The 21,445-nt window shown below is 39.5% G+C and overlaps 1 protein-coding gene and 1 long non-coding RNA gene across 3 annotated transcripts in view; both read right to left on the minus strand.

The window, feature by feature from the left end:
* The window catches only part of LOC311424347 (uncharacterized protein), a 252,395-nt gene that overhangs the window by 63,417 nt on the left and 167,533 nt on the right, over positions 1-21,445 (minus strand). The gene's annotated exons all lie outside the window — the stretch shown is intronic.
* Positions 6,192-7,734, minus strand: LOC311424349. Its single transcript, XR_014686065.1, has 3 exons — positions 7,420-7,734; positions 6,513-6,590; positions 6,192-6,320 (listed from the first exon to the last, which is right to left on the minus strand). It is a non-coding gene; the product is annotated as an uncharacterized lncRNA (long non-coding RNA).

The following is a 21,445-nucleotide window of genomic DNA, read 5'->3' on the forward strand; positions in this document are numbered from 1 at the left end:
AAAAAAATCTCAAGAGGAAAAAGCCGAGCTTGAATGCCATAACAACCATTGCCTTCAGAATTTACATGCCTTGTGAATACACGCAGGTATATTTTCAATTTAATCTTTTCCCAACGAAAAAGCCTTTCAAAAAAGTATAAAAACATTGAAGAAGGTTTTTATTAGGCTTTAATTGAGTGCATTTACTAAAACCTGAACCATACTTATAGATTTAAAGTGTTTAAAATTTAAAATTATCTTTCTGGCAATGTAAAATTTCATTTATGTTTGAGAAGCAATTGAGAAGTGAGAAACAATACAGCTTACATCATTCAGTGTGAAGGCAGCTTTGAAGACTTCCACAAATCAGCTACCACCTCTTCTGAAGCAGCTTTCCTCATGGCAATGGGCATTTCTAAGCTTCCAAGAGAAAGTACTTCTGTCTTGATTAATAGGCAGAAAACTGCAAGGGTGACATAGATAATAATTATTGATACTGCCAATTCCACAATCTGAAGGTTTCCAAGTGTTTTGCAAACATGAGTAGATTCAGTTTCATAATTCTTCTTGATATGCAATTAAATTTCATCACCTTTCTAGAGACAGAGAAGCCGAGGAATACTAATTTTGCTAAAGGGTAACTTGCCTTCCTGGAAACAAAGCCTCTGGGAGTGCCTCTCCCAGCCATATCAGCAGGAGTTACTGGCAGTTTGCAGTACTAGCTCCAGAACTGCTGGAAGATTTTCCATCACTGCTCCAGACTTCGGCTCATTATTGCCCCCAATCCATAGTTCTAGTAACATTACACTGCCCACATGACACTGCACCACCCCATACATTGGGATCAAGTCCATGACCTCATAGGGACTGTTTTTTCTCAGAATATTCTGGACTTCTGAAAAAAGTAAATTCCTTCAGATGCCATCTGGAGCAAGGAGAAGCCCCCAGTGAATAGGCTGTAAATATTTCTGAACCTGCTGAAGGTGCAGAGTGGGTGGACAGATAGCTTTAAGGTCATTAAGATATCATAGTTCAGAGTGCTTGGAGGAAAACAGATGATTTTAATGGACATACGTGCAAGTTGTTAGAAGAAAAGGAGTATCTATTCCAACTTCACCAAGGTTCTGGTTGTCTTTTACTGTGTCTATCTGCTCAGTCATCCATGAATCCCTAATCACAGGGAATGAAAGCATGTAGAACAATGACTTAAGCACTGCGTACAACTTGTAACCTCAGCATATACATGTAGCACAAGCAGGATTTGTGCCAGGTATAACCTCACTCTGCCCTTTGCAATTGGGAAGAATTTTCTCCAGTCTAGTTGAACACATCTGTTGCAAGTACAAAGTATTTAAAAAGCAACAGTACATCATTAATAGTTTGCCTAGAAGGCAAGAAAATCTAAAGTTAAGCCTGTAACTCCATCCTGTGGTACATCAGTATTACAACAATTTTTAAATCCAGGGAGACAAATATTTTTCAATTATATGCCCTAATACCTAGGCAAATCAAAGTGCCTTTCAGCCTTTCAGACTTCCTTTTAAATATCCTTCCTCTCACGTATGACCTAGATAACATGAGCCTTGCTGAATTATGTTTGCTCAGAGAATTCTACTGCAACTTCGTGGAGGGCTGTTAGTGTTAGGTTGGAGGTTGGACTCGATGACCTTGAGGTCTCTTCCAACCTAGAAATTCTGTGATTCTGTGATTCTGTGTGATTCAGTGGGGATATTGAAGAACAGATTTTGTCTAAACTGGCACAACTCCACAAGGTTCAGCTAGGCAGAAGTTCTTACGGCAGACCTCTAGTCTGATTGTATAACAATGGATTTCTGATTTAAATATATATTTCCCTGTTTATGTGGAACAGTTTAAGAGAGAGAGGCAAGTATCTCCATCAACTTCAATAAGACACCAAAAACAATTCAATCCACATTTAAAGGAGATGCATTTGAAAAACATACAATCCACCCCGAAAACACATGCAGAAGAGACCCAGATCTTAGTACTGGATCTCTGAATCTCAATATGCACCATCCTGGGATGTTGAAGGATTTTTAGAAATCTGTCCAGACTTCAAGATGCTGCTTAAAATTTTGAGTCATCTGCTGTCATTCTTCCTCCCATTCAGCAGTTTAAATAAAGATGCTCAGCTTTGCACTAGGAAGGTCAGTGAATAGACACGTAACCATTGTGCTAATACTGCTGTCTGCTGGGGCTTGTGTCTACTCAGCACTGGTGTGGTACACAGCTGAGCTTGAAACATTTGATATCATTTGAGTAAGGTTTTTTTTCAAAGCTTGCCTGACAAAGCTTGCTAAGAGTTTGGCCATTGTTCACCCTCTCATCAGTCTTGCAACGTTTTTGAGCAATCTTTTTCTTGTTCTAGTATCTGAAATGTGAGAATGGTGTTATTTTTTTTTTAAAACAAAAAAAAGTCTTATGCTTGCAGAAAATAACAGTATGAACTAGAAGACTGAGGATTAAGAGACATGAAATCAGCCTACCCTGTTTTTCAGGATAAGCTCTAGATATGTAGTTTATCGTGGTGAAGGTCTGAGATGTGCTTTTTTATTTATTGTTTTTCCCAGACTGAAAATTTTTGCTGATAATATAATCTTTCTAAAATTCTTTCTAAAATCTTTCCACTGATCTCAATGCTTGTTCTACCAAGGCAATGGAAAGACATCTGTTCTGTAAATGGCCAGGTTGGGTACACATGTTGTTACCTTGCAACACAACCCTTGGGCAGGAAGATACCTTCCTCAAAGATCTGCAGGTGGGGCAGTTCATACTCCTTAATCTGCCTTGAGCAAAATCAGCCAGGTTAGCTTAATAACTGGGAAGGGGTTTGCAAGCAGGGCTGGCTGGCTTCATTCACAGCTGATTAAAACCAGCTCGCGTGATCCCTGCAAGGAGCAGAGTACTGGGACAGCAGTTTCTGTGTGTGCTGTGATAAATATCTAAGGGCAGGGTATCCATTTGCACAATCTGGTCCAGCAGAACATATCGGATCATTTCCAGCCAATGTACATCTGCTTAGACATTAAGTGGTACTAGACAGAATAACCAGCTACTGAAGAAAGAAAATCTGATGAAAAGTAGATGATTTCTCTGCTCCCCTTTTTTTCCCTCTAGCCTTATTTTGTCCAGCTGAATTAACCTCTCCTTGCTTTGCTGCACAGCACGATCAGGCATACAAAGCCCAACATTAATCAGACGTAAAAAATCAGAAGCAAAAAGAAAAAGTATCCCGCCCACTGCAACAATATTACACCTTCAAATTCCTTTTCCAGACAACTTCTCAACATAATGATTTTTAAACTCTAAACAAACCTCTTGCTGAGAAGGCTCTGACTGACAGTGGAAGGAAGGGAGGTTAATCACAGATGTGCATTCCCACTAGAATTTGTCTTTTAAGACAGACAAGCAAAGGGAAAAGCAATAGTCGCACACCAAAACAAAGCAGTGCTTCTTGAAAGGAAGCATCATAGCAAACAGCAGAGATTCTCACTCTTACAGACTTTAAAAAGTATTTTTTCTTAGTTGAAAGAGACAATCATACATCTTGGTTTTTCAGCACAAGCAGCACACGTTCAAAGAATGGCTGTCAGTTTTGCTGAAGACAAGAAATGTCCTTTTATGACTGTTTTCAACATGCATCCACAAATTCTATATGAACAGAAATGTCCTCATTAGCTTAAAAAACCTCATATTTACATTCAAAGCAAAGTAGGAATTCAAACATTTTAACAGCAATATGGTATTTTAACAGGTGAAACATCCTGTAGAAAGATACCTAGCTTAAAGTTAGAAACCTTGGGGCAATTTAATACTCAGGTCCCACAAAGCTGGGACAAAAATACGCCACTTCAGTCATGGCTGGGGCTCAACGCGGTGCAGGTTGTCTTCCCTATATCAATAGTACAGAAAATTGTTTTAAAAGCTATAACTGCACTTAGATGTTGAGGTATTATTCTAATTAAGCACCCTACCAGCACTATTAACAACATGATAATAAGCCTCTAAGATGTTCTTTTTCCACTGCACAGGTAAACATGAACTATTTGAGGCAATGTTACACTCATCATGACTAGGTGCATGGATCCGATATGCATTGCTGAGCAGATCCCATATCATGGAAATGCCATATCTGTGGGCCCCAAGCTGTCACTAACTACAGCATCACCTCACACCATGGAATCACTTGTAATGCAGTTACCGAGTTCTTCCTTTGCTGCCAAGCTTGACAGGAGTCCAGCTATGCCCCATGAGGGGCACAGCACAGAGAATAAGCCTCCAGCCAGCCTGACTTAAAACCCCATCAGAATTCTCTGGCAGAACATTTTAGGACACTTGTGACAGAACTCTTTTTGGAGCTGCTGGAGGCAGATGGATGCAGGTGTACATGGCAATTCATTTGGTAGAAAAATCTTACAGTTGCAATGAACATTCACAAGTGCTTCTGCCTGTGCACTGTTAAGAGACAAAGCACCCATCTGCAAGACTCACATCTCTTGTTTAAGGATGGCCAAAGACAGACTAATATTTTGTTCCCTTTTACCTCAATGTGGAATATCATACACACACACACGAAAAAATCCAGAAGAGGAGAAAGACCTGGCAGACTGACTCTCAGTCCTTTCCTATGCAGCTTCCTTCCCCTTGCTGTGTAGCCCAGCAGCAGATTAAATCCCCACTGCAGAGTGAGGATTTGTTCAGTGTTCAACAGGTCAGCAATGTGGCAGCTGACATTTTACCATCCATTCCCTAGTGTCATAATGGAGATCAGTTGAAAAAAAAAAAGTCGTAATTGCTTTGTATACTAAACTGGAGATCAGGCTCAGTTCACAACTGAATAATCTGAAGCCATTCTGATTTTTTAAAATGTTGAAAACATCAGCTAGGTTGGAGATATCAAATAGTAATTTGTAAGGCTAATAAATAAAATTATTTGGAATAACTGTGCCCTCTTGCTTCCCATTTTTTCAAGTCTTCAGCTTTATCTGCTTGTAAGCGAGAACAGTGTTATCCAAAGAGAATTGGATTCAATAACGAAGGTGCAAAGTTGCAGAAGAATTACTGTGTTTTATGTGAATTGGGACGAAGGGGGCAGGAGTAAACTAATCTTGAAGTAGTACATGTCTGCGCTAGAAAAAGCCCATCACTTTATTCTGGAGAGAAAAATAAAATAGAAGAAGCTGTTCACATTTACTGTAAAGTGCATGCTGATGTAAGATCATCACACACCTTAGAACTGCAAACCAAATAAAACAAGAAATTGAGGTGTATTAGCTGTACCTACTTCAAAACTTTTATCCGAGCTATTTTATAGTTATGTTAAAAATGTGGTATGTGCAATATAGATGAGGTAAGGTCCCAAGGTTACAAGGGAATTAAAATAGCCTACACCTGAATCCCTTACCAGGACTCCCATCACTGCAGCTCCTAGTAGGTCTGAATTGTTTTTTTCCCCCTTCCATTTTCTATCACAGTTTGCTTTAATTTATTAAGATGCTTTTAATCATAGTACATGGAAAATAAAATGGAATAGGTTGTTTCTTGCAGTAGTGTTTTATCCCCTTTGCCTATTCTCCAGCTTTTTCTTTTTTGCCCCCTCCCCCTCCCTTAAATTTTCAAAGCCCTGTACATTTTTAAAACAAAACGCATTCATCTTGTTTCTGGATTGCTCTCTGCTTATCCAAGTGAAAAATTATCATTTCATTTGGATTAAATGGCAAGCTACCTCTTTCTTTCCCTCTTCCCTGCACACTGACCTCAATTATTCCCGCAAATCAGATTAGCCTTGTTGACTTCCATTACCTCAATAATTAAGAAACAAAATGATGAAACAAGTATCTTCTAAGCAATTGTCATCAGAGCTCCCATAACATCTCTTTCTAACAAATTTTGGCAGCGGAGTGTGTTTTCTCTGCATGAACTTTAAGGCACCTGAAGACATATTGAATTTGGCCTGTTCTCAAGAAACCCTTCAGGAACTCCTAAATGGATGTTCACCTTGGATTTTATTACATTTCCATGATTCAATACAACAGATAGCATGCTGATTATACAAAACTGCTACGTATTTGTCGTTGTTTTAAATTCCCTTTCTGAGCACCCAATATAGAAGCTCACATCCTTCTGCAACTGCAGGATTTTTACATTGACTGGGACACTGGAGAACAGTACTTACTGTAGCTCTGCTTCCCTCCTCTTTTCCACTGCGTGTGAACATAATATCTCTTCTTACAATGACACAGCAGATAAAACAGATTAATTTATCTTTGAAAATTCAGGATCAGATCCTCAGCTGGTATAAACTGCTCTAGCATCAGAGACTTGAAAGAGACAAAAGCAATTTCCTCATTAATTAAAATATTTTAATCCTATCCTAGCGTTATCACCTTTTTTTTTTTTTTTTAATTTAGTTTAACAGACCACCATCTTCAAACTAATGAAGTTGCTTGAAACTAATACAGAGCTTGCTCTACTCAATAAGAACTTTCTCAAGTCCAGATTTGGCTACTTACTGGGTTGATAACCGGACTGGGGTTTGAGTTCTGGCCATCTGCTTATTGCTTACACTCCCTGGACCTATTTTTTCCCACCTGTAAAAGAAGAGATCAGGCTAGAATGTCCATAATAAAATATTCTGCCAAATCCTGATAAAATTACTCAAAAACACTCGGTGCCTATGTGATACTTGCCTTGCCAAATAGGGCTTTACATGGGTAACCAGGTCCCAGGAGACAACAGTAAAGATATGAAAACATTCTTAAGGTTTTATTGCCAGGCCTCAAGAAACAAGAATCTCAAATGTGGAAGGAAGAGCAAAGCACACCACTACTTCAAACCCTTCTTTTACAGCAACATAAAACGGTCATCTAATGCAGTGCTATCATAAAATTAAATCATGCTCACTTGTCATTTTGTATGGTCTATACCGACAGATTAAAAACTACATGGCAAAATGTAATTTCCCAAACTGAAGGTATAAGAGGAGTTTGAAATATCTTCCTCTACACTGTCTGCTCAGTCCTGCGTCCTCATGGTAATAAAGCAACAGTCACAGTTGGATAAAATTTAGCACTGCTGGCTGCCTTCAGGGTACAAGCAACACTTGTCCTAAGAGTGGCAAGGGAGAGAGCGAGTGACAATTACAACAGCGAGCCAAGGTTATCTTATTTTTTAGAGAAATCCTGGGGGGCAGGGGGACAGAACATTACATTTACAAAATCTTCAACTTAAAAGTCAAGAGAACTGAAAACAGTACATCTCCACTCTACCTTACTTGCAAGTAGAGGGTGTGGCTCTTATTTTTTCTGCCCAAGATGATGCTGAGCAAGGGCTATCCTAATGCCCTGATAGCATATCAGGGTACACACTATAGGTAACACCGTGTCTCTCTACAGCAGAAAACATTTCAGCCAGGCTAACCTTTGCTTCCAAGAGAGTCATCCTCATGCAGAGCTAGCAAGAAGGGTGAATGTCATGCGAGACCTACTGTAACAGGGGCTGTGTGCATGCACGGGGAGATGGCAAGCAGCCCAAGTGGGTTGACTCCTGGTACACATCTTCCATGGCAAGGCAGGGGCACTGGGTGCCAATTTGTGCTCTCATCCACAGCGCAAAACCCTGTAAATATAGAATAACACAGCCAGCTACACCAGCATCATTTCCAAGGTACCTGGGGGTGGTCAATCTGTTCTTGCATGTAAGCAGCAGTGAGAACAAGTGGATTGCCAAAAAAAGTCAGTGCTGCAGATACAGAAGAACTCTGTTGTTAAACTTAGCCCAAAGATTACTGAAGCGAATTACGAAGTGACATTGCTGGCCTTTAGCTCCTGTCCATAAGTGATATTCAGTTCAGTGCTTCAGAAAGTCATGAAAATGACTAGAAGTAGCACTCAAAGTGAGAAATGGGACATAATGGAGCACAAGTATATCTATGCATGCATGCACACCTAATAAAAATAGCACCACCATTCAAAAGTCCGTCTTCTCCTTTATAATAGTGCCCTTATGTTGTGACATTTGTGACACCTGAAAAAGCTCTAAATCGGGAAGAAAAAAAAAATGTAATTTAAACTCAGAGTCAGCTTAAATATCTTTCATAAAGCAACAATACAATATCTTCAGGAGATACTTATCCGAACAAATACATGCAGAAATTATGAAACTTTACTGAAAGTCATATATTTTGCAGCTGGCTGCATGCTCTGGCACAAACTCTAAGCTATATAGATTAAAGGGTATGTTGAGATTTATCAGACTCGAGAATGCACTCTAGTTGATTAGAATATCTAATTTCATACCCAGAATGAATACAAGTTCTCACATATAAGATGAAGAATTTGGATTTCCTCTGTTAACACAGAAATTTGATTTGAAATTTCTTGTTTCCAGTATTGAAAGAGAATGAACCCAACGCATCCAAATCAATTAAATCTATGAGAACTTATAGACTGGAAGGGTATCTCATACTTGTCAGAGCACTAAGAAAGTGCCTTAGCACAAATGAGAATCAGACTGTAAATGTCTGCAAATAGACGATAAAAGTGAATTTCAGGCCCGTAGAGCAGTGACTTGTTATTGCAATGATGTCTTGCAGTCTTCCCCATCTGCATAAGATAAACTTCATGCCAATATTCTACAGCAGCTTCATAAAGGATTTTTTTCCTTTTGATGGAAAAACATGGGAAAAAATTACACCATAAATAGCACTGTGAATACCATGAGACCTAACAAGTCTCCGTGTAATTTCTTTCATTAAAAGTTACACTTCAACGTTTACATTTTTTTTTAATTTTGTAAAGGGTACACTCAAGTTAAAAATATATGTGTAATGCTAATATACTCACAGACTCATCCTCACCCTCAGACTCCAGAAGGGTGAAGGACTTCATCTGTTTAGTGCTTGTGGTCAACTGCACCCATATTTCTGTGGATACACAATCACAGACAGAAATGATAAACATTTTAAAGCTTCTGTAGTTGCATTTTGAGGACAATCAAATAGCTCTTTTCTCATTCCAAAAGCAGAAATAGGTATTTGTATGTGAAGTTGGATGCTTGCACTCTTGCTTCCTCATTTGATGTGGATTTAAAATATTAACAACACAAGGTGACCTTTTAAAATGTAACTGAAGATGGACTGTAACATGCAAGATTATACCCCCAATAAGAATAAAGTACTTGGAAACTTGACTCAAAACTTTGATATAAAAGAGCCACTCCTAACAATGATCTATAAGGTTTTATCACACATTTACTCCACCCAAGAAGGATTTTTTGATCACTCTTACTGCTGCAATAAGCAGTGCAGCCACTACATCCAATCCTGCTGAAGGTACCTACCAGCTTAAACAGTAAGCAGATATTCCTAGGATTTTCAAAAATGCCTAAAGCGTGAAAACAAGAGGATATACCTTGTTTATATGCTCAAAGAAAAGATACTTATGCCTTTTTGTTTCTTCTTATAAGCACTTTAAAAAGCATCTCCACACAACAAGAGCACTCAGTATGTGCACAGATCATCAAGCAAGGTGCAATATTCAGTTTAAAGTCAGGGTTTTTTTGTTTGGTTGGTTTTACAAACACAGCAAAAGTCCAAGTTATGAAAAAAGCCATGTATATGAGAATCATCATGGATTGCAGCATTAAAGCACTTGCACATCTTCCAATCAACTACGAGATGTTCTCTGAGAATTGGTAGCATATGTCTTCCTAAAAATACAGACCAAAACAACATGTTATCTTAATTTTTGTTGTTTAAATTTGTTGGCAGCTTTGAAAATATGAAGTGGGATTTAATGCTGCTGGGAGTGTCTCACTGATTCATTTCTCAAAGTTTGGACCTCAGCATTCTCTTTGAGTCATCATGCTTATATTTAGCATCAAACAAGTGCCTTGTGATTCTCTTAAAAATAAACATGAAGCTTTAATCAAAGCTTAAGCAGAAGGAACTATAACTGTCCCACAGTTGTTCTCTTTGAAAAAAAAAAAATCTCAACATTGATTTGCAAGTAAAAGGGACCAAAAAAAGGGGATTTTTAGCAACAAAATGCTGAAAATAAGCTGAACTGTAGTTCTTTGTGATTCACTGCAGCCAAGATGGGATCCAAACAAACAGCATTGGCCTCTACTGACACACTAAGGAAGCCAGCTCCATTCATCAGGGTTTGAGAAGCCCCAGCATCCACCTCCAAGCTCCTGGGCACCAATAATAGGAGTGGTAAGAAATCACATGAATCCATTTCAGCTCCATGAACTCTCCCTATTCTCCCATCCTTTTCAAAGCGAACATCAGCATATTATCATCAAAATACCTGCACTCTTCCACACTTCAGGATCACATTTCTATCAAAAATTAAACCAGAAACTTATCTACAGGCTTCGGCCAATCCAATCTTTCTGCATCTCCATTAATGGTCTTACCCAAAGCACCTGGAATTTTTTTCTTTTCAAAGCAACCATTCCAGTTTTCACTAAGGTGTACGTACAATGCCGGCAGGGCCATTACATACATATTATAGGGTACAACATGAACTAAATTTTAACTCAAAGAGATGCAGACACTGCTCACATCAGTATCAGCTTGAGCTCTTCACAAGCATGGGAAAGAGAGCTGTGAACGCTCTCAGGCATGGCTACAGCGATGCCATTGTCCACGTTCCCTTCTCCCCAGTAATCAATTGTCTACTGGAGAGCTACTGAAGAAGTTTTAGCTGACATTGCTTAAAATATTGGCTTCCTTGATTGCCATCAGTATACATGAGGACATCTAAAGCAGAGCAGTGGTTGTGGTGGCTGCTTTACTCATTAATGTCTATTTTCACTGCCCTAGGACCTAGCAGCTGATACCAGGTACAAAGAATCCAGGAATTAATTCAGAGCAAAAAATTAATATTCTGCTCACATTCATACAGACAACTCATGCCAGCATAAGGAACTGAACACATTTTCTCATCTCTGTCCAGGTCTTCAGCCTCAGAAGTACCCTTTGTAATGTGTCTCCTTCCCATATGTTTGCTTCCTTCTCGGAACCATGCTGCCACCGAACTTCTCCTCGTGTCCTACCGCTGACTTCGAGCATATTTCAGACTAAGGATCCCGCATAGAATGACAGAAAGCAAAGGATTAAAAAAAAAAAAAAAAAAAAAAAAAAAAAAGTGTAAATCTGGTGTTAACTAGAGAACACGAATAAATCATGTCCATTTATCTACAGATAATATTTATGGTTGACAGTACTTTCCTTTTTCCATTGTGTTAACCTGTCTCCACCATTAATTATCCATACAAATGAAGGGTACAACTAGTGCTCAACACCTCTGCATATACCACTCTTTTTGGGGAGCCTAATCTGGATAACATACAGCACAGTAAGATGGCACTTGTCAATATTTGTATTGAGAGATTGCCATTTTTGAGAAAAACTACAGGGACAACCCCCGTGGCGAGAGGCACAGTCGCAGCAGATGTATTCGCAGCTGCAACAGCCCATGAGAACAGTCAGTACAGTGGCTTTTGGCAAAGTGGAATCAATGTGGGGGGCTGGATTGGCTCTTTCTTGTGTTTATATTTGCCTTCTCCTCATCTAATAAGGCAGGGAGACAGATGCCCTCTCGTAACAAACAGAAGCTAAGCTGTTGGTACCATCCAAGTTGTGAGGAATTCTTTTTTAATCACCTTATTCTCTTCTTGGACCTAATATGCTGCCTATAGCTTTAACTTCAAAACTGCCAAAAAGTCCTGCCCAAAGCAGTAAAGTTTTTGCTAGCTAATTATCTCTTGTATTTAAACCAAAACAGGAACACTCTTGCAAATCTCATGTATTCAAATTAATTAGATTTACAGTCCTGAATGGATGGCTGTCCAGCGGTTAAAAAAAAAAAAAAAAAAAAAAAAAAAAAAAAAAGATTCTCATACAAATAATGAATTATTACCGCTATCCAATAAACCAAACCAGCAAAACAGTCTCTTTGGCTCTCTTACAAACACAATTGTCATCCTTGTGCCAAATGAATGGATTTTTAAAAGTATTCAGAAGGCCATAAGGGAAGCTGTTTCAGATCTGCAAGGGCGAACAAGATTTTAAGAAAAATATTTTGGCTCAAACGTGAGCATAACCTGCCCAGAAGCAATGTCTTAATAATGAGGGACACTTACCTGCATGCTCCTAGGGACTGTGGTTTTGATAATGAGACACTGGGAAGAGACATCAAGTGTTTAGGACACCGTTTTGCAGTGCCAGAGTCACAGTTCTCCAGCCCCAACTGCTAAATTTCGATGTTGCTTCATATGAAAACAGGAGCAGGATCATATCATGTGAAGAAACAAAACAGAAGAGTGTTTGTGTCTGCCTGTTCATGTCAAAATTGACAGGCGTGTGAAGTGTGAATCTGGTCCCAACTTTCCTTCTACAAAATAGGTTTCAACACACTCAGCATCACCACAATGAGATATGGTGCAGAAAACTGACTTCATGCATGCGTTTTGAAAAGTTCATCTAGAATAACCCAACGCATATGCTGACATTTTCACAGTCACAATTTTATAAACCAAGGAATTTATATAAACATATATTTAATTCATCTTGTACTGCATTTATTCAAGAGAATCCTAGGTTATACAGCTTGGTTCCCTACATTCCCAGGACACAAACAAATTATAATTTTGATTTCTGATGCAAGTACTTGGACTAATACCACCACTGAATTTCATCCTGTGTGTTCATTAAGAACAAAAATAGCAACTTGGGTATTCCCTAGCTACTCACCTTCACAACCTGTGTCACTTCACAGCTCTCTCCCCGCTTTGGGCAATGGAGCAGCTTGGTGTGAATAAAACCCACTGCTGAGTGGGAACATCACCTTCCATCACCCCCGTAAGATCACTGGGAAGCACCAGTCACAGTCTCCCCTGCACACTGCACCAGTGCTAAATATCACCAGCCACAAAAGCTACTTTCACACAGAAGGGAAAAATACAAGAGTGCTACATATCATCCTGGGCAATAAAACAAGCAATGTTTGGTCAATCATGGCATGTAAACCCATCTCAGGGCTACAGATCAGTGTTGCATTACCTAAATGATTCCTTATAGTATCATTTAAAGATGTGCTTTAATCCCAAAGCACTACTCAGGCTATTACTTTCTTATGAGTGACTTCATAAACGGTGATTACCACTAAGCCACTGTAGTAAATAGGGAGAAACAGACAGTTTTTATTTTCCCATAGCAGAATTGGGGGGAAAACGCAGGGCTGTTTTCTGCTTGCTTAAGCAGTAATGATCCATTCTGCAATCTCTCACTGCCCCGACACTGCCCCTAGGCAGGCTTTCACTCAGTGCTGGGGTAAGAATAACTCAAAAGGCAGACCTGGAGTTGAAGAGGAGATATTTTACTGCAGTAAGTGACTTTAATTGAATGTGAACTATGTCTTTTTTAACTTTAACCTCCCAGAACTTGACTTCAGGTATCTATTTTTCATATCTATCCCAACTTTGTTCATCACCAATGAGAAAAAAATTAACAACAAAAACCCAGCAACACGGCCACTCAATAAACGAAGCCCGGCAACAGAACAGACTTGGGGAGGAGCATAGGGCCTGGCCATTTTTTGCAAATAACAAACATTTTTTCCCCTCTAACAAAAGCTCTGCTGTCATGAAAGGGTATTTTTAATATTGATAACTTCATGTCCAAACTCCTCCATCAGCTGTGCTATTACAAAGGCTTCAACCTGAAACAAGTGCTCCTGTAAAGGGCAAGTCATCAGAAATCAGAAGAGAAAACCTTCTTAGTAAAACATTATTTGAAAATGGAGAGGGTGGGGGGAAAGCATCAGCAGGGCCAAGAACCTTGCTATTTCAGAATTATTTTGTTACTGATGAAGATGCAAGCTGAGAAACATTACCATAAGCTAAACAGCTGTGTGTGAGAAACATGTTTAATATCTTAATTTTCTGTAAAGCTGCTCAGCTCACTTTGTACTCATCTCAGGTTCAATAAGAAATTGGTTTTCCTTTGTTTTAGTAGAGCTTGTTCAGAACCTTGAACTGGTGGGTATTGGGGTTATGCTTTTTTATTTTTGTTGTTGTTGTTATGTGTAAAAGGAGCCTGACGTTTAACACACATGCACCTGGCAGGGCCAGGCACACTGCATTCAGGTGCTGGAGTATTGAACTGTTTAACTTCACCCTGAATCGTTCTGCGTTTGGCCTGTTACTACACCTTACAAATAAGCCACAACGTGCTTAACCTGGTCCTAATAGGGAAAAAAAATAAAATAATAAAAAAAAAAACTCCTGAAAAGCTCTGAGTAACATTTGTTTGGATTGCAGGAGCTGTGGACTGTATCAGAAAACATCATCTTTCCCAATAAACTGAAATCATCATCAACATTCTGATCTCAGTATATTGGCTAAAGGCAAGTGAATATTGAACGATAGCTATTGCAAGACAGATTTTTCATACCCAAAATAAATCAAGTGGATTCATTTCTCTCAGAAGCCGCTGTGAATACATAACAGAACCAGAGGGAGCTCAGCAGGGTCATTTTCTTCCATAATCTCTACCACAAAGAGAGATTAACGTCATATTTGTGGGATAGAAAGTCTGCGTTTTAGCAGCTTAAGATAATTTGAAACTTCTTGCCAGGCTGCGTAGCCACAGACACTCCAGCACTTTCCAAATGCCAGCTTACCGTAATCACTTTGACATTTCCAATCATTGAAGTGCATTGTATCGAGTAACGTGAAATCTATTTATATAGGGATCAGGAGGAAGAGGCGCTTTTGCATCCTACCAATAGGTAGAAATATTATCGCGCTCTTTCCAACAAAAGCAATGATAAAAGAACATCTCTCATAATTTGGCTTCTACATCCAAACAGAACCACTTCCCTGCAGTGCTGAAGGCATGGCAAAGGGTTTTGATGGGATCTCCTACAGACCTGTGAGTAGCAGCTGGCTTGTGCTCTATTTCTCTACCAGCACCTTGTGTCCGGCAATGCATTAAATCTGGTGCTGATAAAATAGAAGCTGAGGCAGAGCAACACTAATAAAGCAAAAATATCCCAGGCGTAATGCAGTGGACAATAGATCCCAACATGCTGCCTCCTATCACACGCAGGCTAGATTTGAAAGGAGCTTAGGTGCTTAATTCCTTTTAGAAATGTGACCCTTGGCCATACTGTAATGTACTGTGTGTTCCTCAAAGCACTTGAAATATGTCAGAGGGACTCTGCAGAAGCTGGGTGCTGAACAATAAGGCACTAAATCAAAAACGCAGTGGAGAGGTACATATTACCACTATTATAGATCCAGAGAATAAAGCATTGGTTTTCGGAGACTTTCTGAAACATATTAACCATGGCAGAAATAGAAAACGCCTCTAAACTCTGCAGAGTTACAGGTGTAAAGCTTGGGAGATAATTTTTAAGGGTTTCGAGATCTCCAAATGAAAGATTCATTATGGGCAGTGAGCTATCCATCCCTTTGTGGTTTTTAATGAAAGGGACTGGAGGCTTTTCTCCGAGAAGAGGAAACACAGGCAGCACAGACTTCTCCATGCTGGCATGAATGGCTGCTTACGGGGGGCAGACAAAAATCATCACATGCAATGATTTCCATCTCCTCCCTGCTTTCACCCTGCCCCAAGGACAAGGAACACACAGTAACAGCCACAGCAACTGTAAAAGAGGAATAATTCAGAGCCACAAATGTCCCCTCAAGTCCTGCCTGCCCAGTGTCACCCCTGTCACCTGTCCCTTCAGCACAGGGACTCTGCAAAAGCCACACGGGATATGTGGTACCTCTCTTCCCCACAGCCCTGGGGCTGAACATGCTTCAGCAAGGACCACAGCTGGCTGGGTAAGTCCATGCAAACCCCCCTCTTTAGGGTATTCTCATTTCTGATGGTCACACAACTGCATTAATTACAAAAAACAAAACAAAAAAAACACAAAACAGTATATGCATGGGGAAAAAAGACACACCACAGGTGCTAATTTTTCTAGGTCACGTTAGAAGCAAATTAGAATTTTATTATTTTTTTTTTTATGGCATCATAATGGAGGAAAAGGTGGCATAACTGTTTATATTATTTTTAATTTTTCAAGAGAGGTAGGGTTGCTAATCTAAAAAAAGACCCTGTCCCTCAGCTAAGCAGCTATGCTGCCACTGCAGTGGTGTATGAAGAAGTGCTTTCCTTTCCAGTGACTGCACACAGAGCAAAACACGCAACGAGGCAATGCAACGTAAATGACATTTCAGCTAATTATAAGGCTATGAGCAACTAATCATGCAGCATGTCAGTCACTTGAAAAAGTCACCCTGAATGCCAAGGGTATAAATTAGCAATCGAAATATTTACATTTTTTTTTTTAAAGATGCACTTTGCCCCAAAGGGTAAACAGAGAGAACTGCTGGAAATTTCTCCCAGCACCTCGTCCCTGGAAGAAGAAAAGGCAGCAGAAGCTGAAGTAGCTCAGAACCCCAGCAACAGCAATTCAGTGCATCACATACTTGGGCACAAGGCAAATCCTGTTCCAAATGCAAGTGTAGAGGCCCCGTGCCATGCAAAAGAGCTCCGATTAACATTACCAGAATCTTAACAAGCAGCCTGCAAGAGTGCTCAGCCACTCACTATATAAAATCTGTCCTTTTAATTCCAGGACCTGATCCTCTGCTGTGTAACGCCAGCAAGCTCCTTTGTCTTGGATGAAAACACATCATCTCCCAGCAGCTGGAAACAGATGCTTAAGCATATATTTTCCTTTGAAAACACTCCATTTTCTAATAAAAAGTGTTTTTTTCCCTACTAATTCTGTTATCTCTCTGTATATTTAAAAGAAACATTAATTATACTTTAAATAGTTTCCAACAAATCCTCCATGTCCTCCCAAATTTCATCATTATCTAGTAAATTAATCCTCAACCACTTATCAGGCTTAAGGTTAATTGATATATGACTCAATCTCTTTTCTTCCCAAAGAAATAAAGCCGTGGTGTGCGCACACATTTTGTATTGATAGGTAGCTAGCTCCTATTCACACTTTTCTATTGGCAATTACCTGTTTTCATTCATAAGTCTTCCTCCTTCACGTTCTATTATTAATGTTTGTGGATTCAAGAATCACCTAATTTCACCTACAAATTCCTCCGCACTTCATCTAGCAAGTAGTTTTTCAAGAATACCTGGGGAGAGGGAAAGGACTAGGTAGAAACACATGAGGAAATCCAATATATAGGATCTACTGCAACGCTCAGCATCACATGTATACCAGAAATGTATGTGCCAAGACCTTATTGTCATGTTGGGTGCCAAAGACGGACAGTGTTGGCAGGTCTATAAATATAAATGCAGAGAACAGGATGTTATTAACAACGTGGTGTTAAAGCATCAGGTAAGAAGGAACTACGGGCTAAGTCTCTAAGGAACAGAGTGACCTGGTGGACAAACTGTTAGTCTCCAAACCAGAAGGTCTGTTCAGTTTCCTCAACCAGCAACCTGCACTTCTGCAGTCACAGGAGCTGATGAATTATAGAGCATCTTTTCCTTTTGCCATCTATAATGCTAGCCAAAAAGAATTACCCTTGCGGTAACAGTGACATTTTCACAGTTATTTCGGCTCCTTTAGGTGCAGATATGTTTCCTCAGATTTAAGGAAATTAAGGAATTAGCCACATAAATGTAATTCCAATTAGGAATCAACCAGCAGCGACTCTGAAAATGCTAATGAGCACCCTAAATATCTGAGCCCCTCAATAACAGTTTCTTTCTCTAAACTGTTTGGGTAGAGCTATTCAGGACATTATATATCCCATTACCCAGCAGGATGGGGATCAGACAATGACGAATGGCTGCAAGAACATGGATAATGGAAGACTCTGACACGCGATCAGCTCTTTAACCTGTTGCAACAAGTTTTTTTCCTGTCCATTAACAAAGTCAACCTCTTCATATAGAAAACTGACTACAGAAGACCTGACATTTGGTGCCTTTACAAAGGAGACTTCCTTGCTGCCGTTTGCTGATCACTTTGACATATGATTTCTCTGTCAGCATGCATGGACATATCTACTACTGGCTGTAAACCCACAGAGAATTTATTACCTACAAGAGGCTCGAGCAATTTTCTAGCACTAGATATGTATCTTGCTTGTGCGTGCATGTGTATAAGCACAACCTATAGTTCCTCTGAATTATTTATAGACAAACAAGTAATTAAAATTTTTATTCTGCCTGTTCCAAAGATTAGAACCAACTTTTTTTTTTTTTTTTTTTTTAAATCAACAAAGCTGCTGCCCAACCTCATAACTCTGTCTACACGTTGTAAACAATGGCGCAACTGGCTCTAACGCTTTGTATTTTGTGCGATGTACTGAGAAAGCAAATGACTTGGTGACTTCCCCCAGTGTCAGAAAGGGAGAGGACATAAAACAAGGAGCCTTTCCGTTCTTGTAAGCCATGTACATTCCCATACACCCAACTTTTCAGGAGCAAAGATGTAGGGTTCAGGAGGTGTCTGCACAGAGCTGGTAAAGCCACTCTAGGGCTTGGTGGAAGAGGGGCTCAGCACCAGAACACCCAAGTCTTGTTCTCAGCTTTCAAAGCTGTCAGCAAGTCTCACTTAATCTTCCTGTACCTTCATGCTCGGTTAAACTGAATACCTTTGCAAAGGTTGCCTTTAAAAGAGAAAATGTTATGTAAGGCGTTTACAAGCACGAGATGGTGAACCAGGGCTCCTGGCTTCTATTTCCAGCTCCTTCACTTTTTTACTACACGACCCTGAAAATAACCACTCGGCCTTTAAACACAAAGCTGAGCATAATCAATCCTATCTACTGTATGCCAGTGTCACAAAGGTTGGCTGCCAACTGAGAAGAAACCCAGAGAGCTTTTGACAAAGAAACCAAATCTTGTCCTCATAGAAGAGCTACTGTGCTTCATGGAAGAAAATGCTGTATGGATGCAATCGATCACCTTGGTGTTTTATGTGTCCATGGGAAGTCAATGAATGCTTAGAGATGAAAAACTTGCGGCTAAGGTTAATCTAAGATGGACAGAACAGCCAAAACCTGCACAGGACCAAGAGGTAAATGTTTCAATCGCCACTAAAAAAAAGAAAAAAGAAAAGAAAGAATGAAAAAAAACAGCCCAGGGTTAAAAAGCATGGGCCAGATCAGGCATATATAGACCATCTTGTAAGCTAGGTTGTAAGGCTGTTTGGAGGGTGGTTTCTTCTTGAAAGTCGCTCTAGTACAATATTAGTGGGTGTCACTTTCCCTGCAGATGAAAGATTTCCCTCTCGTGATTCCACATTTCAGAAAATATTTTTTTTTTTTTTTAGATTTAAAAGTGAAACCAGGGGCTTAAAGAGTTCCTCAGCCCTAGCACTTTGTCTTCTCAAACCAGTAGGACTGGTCTTTCACAGCAATGTTTTTCCACAGTGAATGAATTGAGAAGAAAATGTTTCAGTGCCTAGGCAAATGCCAGAAGTAACACCTCCTTGGGGAACTGAGACGGGCAAAGAAATGAGTCACAACAATGCTTTTTTCTTTAAAAAGCAATCACTATAAATATCACATCAGCTTCCCAAGTTCTGAGCATATCAGTAGACGAGAAACAAATGGCTAAAGAAATTAACTCAGTCTATATAAGGAGAGATTCTCTGTGGATTACACATCTGCATCAGGCTCCCCAAATGTCTTGCTCAGATTTGAAGGCATTACTTTACTTTTGCAGCCTATTTACCTCTGTCACTTGACAGAAAGAAGACACTCAGCATTTCAACAGAAGTGCCCCAAGCAGAGATGAAGTGATTTAAAGGTTAGAGTGAAACTCTGTTTTTACTAATTTCACTAAAGAGAAAGCTGCTGTGCATTTGCTAGCTTTGAAAGAATATTGTGCTGGTTCTCAGGCTGTGAGGTTTGCTTGGCAATATTTCTTTGCAGCACCATGAATTTAATCACATCAAAGCGTCAGCAAAGAAAAATGAAACACACGTAGGTCTTTTTCCCTGGATTGATGTTTAGCAAAAGAAATAGATGTTTTCTTAAAGAAGCAGTGGGCTACATGAGATTTTACACCATTGCTTTCACCTTCAGGCCCAATTTGGATTCCACTCATGAATATAAATCCAATGAAGTTTTGCCATATTGAATATAGCTTAGCTACAGCTGATTCCTTACTCTCCGCGCCAAAACACACACACACCACATTTATTATAATGCAACATGGATATGAAATGATGGTGTTTATTCTCCAGTGAATATCCAAGGTGGCAGAAGGAGTTCCCTTTCTGTAAGGGATGCGGGTCAGTTTACCCCCATAAATCATGACTGGCCAAAAGCCACGTAATCAGTAACACTGAACAGCGCCGATTCAACCTCACACCTGCAAACCTTCATGAATCTTCATTCCTTCTGCCAAAAAAATGCTGACCTCCAAATGGAAAATAATAATGTATTTAAAATATACTTCATTGACTGCCATACAGATCGCTTTAGTAACTAACATAGGCACCACTCCTCTATCACTTTAATATGTATGTACTTACATCAAAGATATATAAGCATTGTGTACAGAGCTGACACACGATACAGCACTAAGTAGAAAATATCAAAAGAAAAACATGCAACGTAACTGTGCAGAATAATGCTTCTTAAAGCAAACTGCCATACCTCTAGCAGCATATAAATGCCCCTTCCCCCAGTATCTCATTCTACATCTAATCATGACATTAACCTAGGCTACTGCTATTTAATGAGCTGTAGTGAACTAAATGCCTACTTCAAAAACCAGGTAGGATTAAATGCAGTAGCTCCAACTAGAAAAGTAATTAAAGAGAACTTATATTAATCCAGGAGAGCTAAAGGAAAGGACGATGATTTATGAGCAATATTGCTGGCATTTTCAAGAGGCATAAAAATCATTTAAAATGAATATCTAAAAACTATTAGTTAGGAAAGCAGCTATAATTGGATAAGTAATCTAGTGTGTCTTTAAGGCATTTGGTTTCTAAAGGTAAAAATAAACAGATAACCTTTCAAGAAAATAAAAAAAGACACACATTTGCGATCTTAAATTTCTTTAATGAGAAGGACAAAGTGACTTTTTCTAAAATATAAATTCTTGCACTGAGTCCTACACTGGACTCTCTCAAGCAGTTCCTTGTCCTTCTTGAACTGAGGGGCCCAGAACTGGATGCAATATTCTAGATGTGGTCTCACTAGGACAGAGTAGAGGGGGAGGAAAACCTCTCTCAACCTACTAACCGCTTTCTTACCCCAATCTGAGCAAAGGTCGACTAGAACAGGTTGAGCAGGGAGGGTTGGACTTGATGAGCTCCAGAGGTACCTTTCAACCTCAGCTTTTTTGTAACAAAGGACCCATCCAGAAAACCATTGGTGTGGTGAAAGCCCCTGAAAGTACCTTAGGGTAGTATGTAAAACA

This window comes from Aythya ferina (assembly GCF_964211825.1).
Source record: "Aythya ferina genome assembly, chromosome: 27".
NCBI lineage: Eukaryota > Metazoa > Chordata > Aves > Anseriformes > Anatidae > Aythya > Aythya ferina.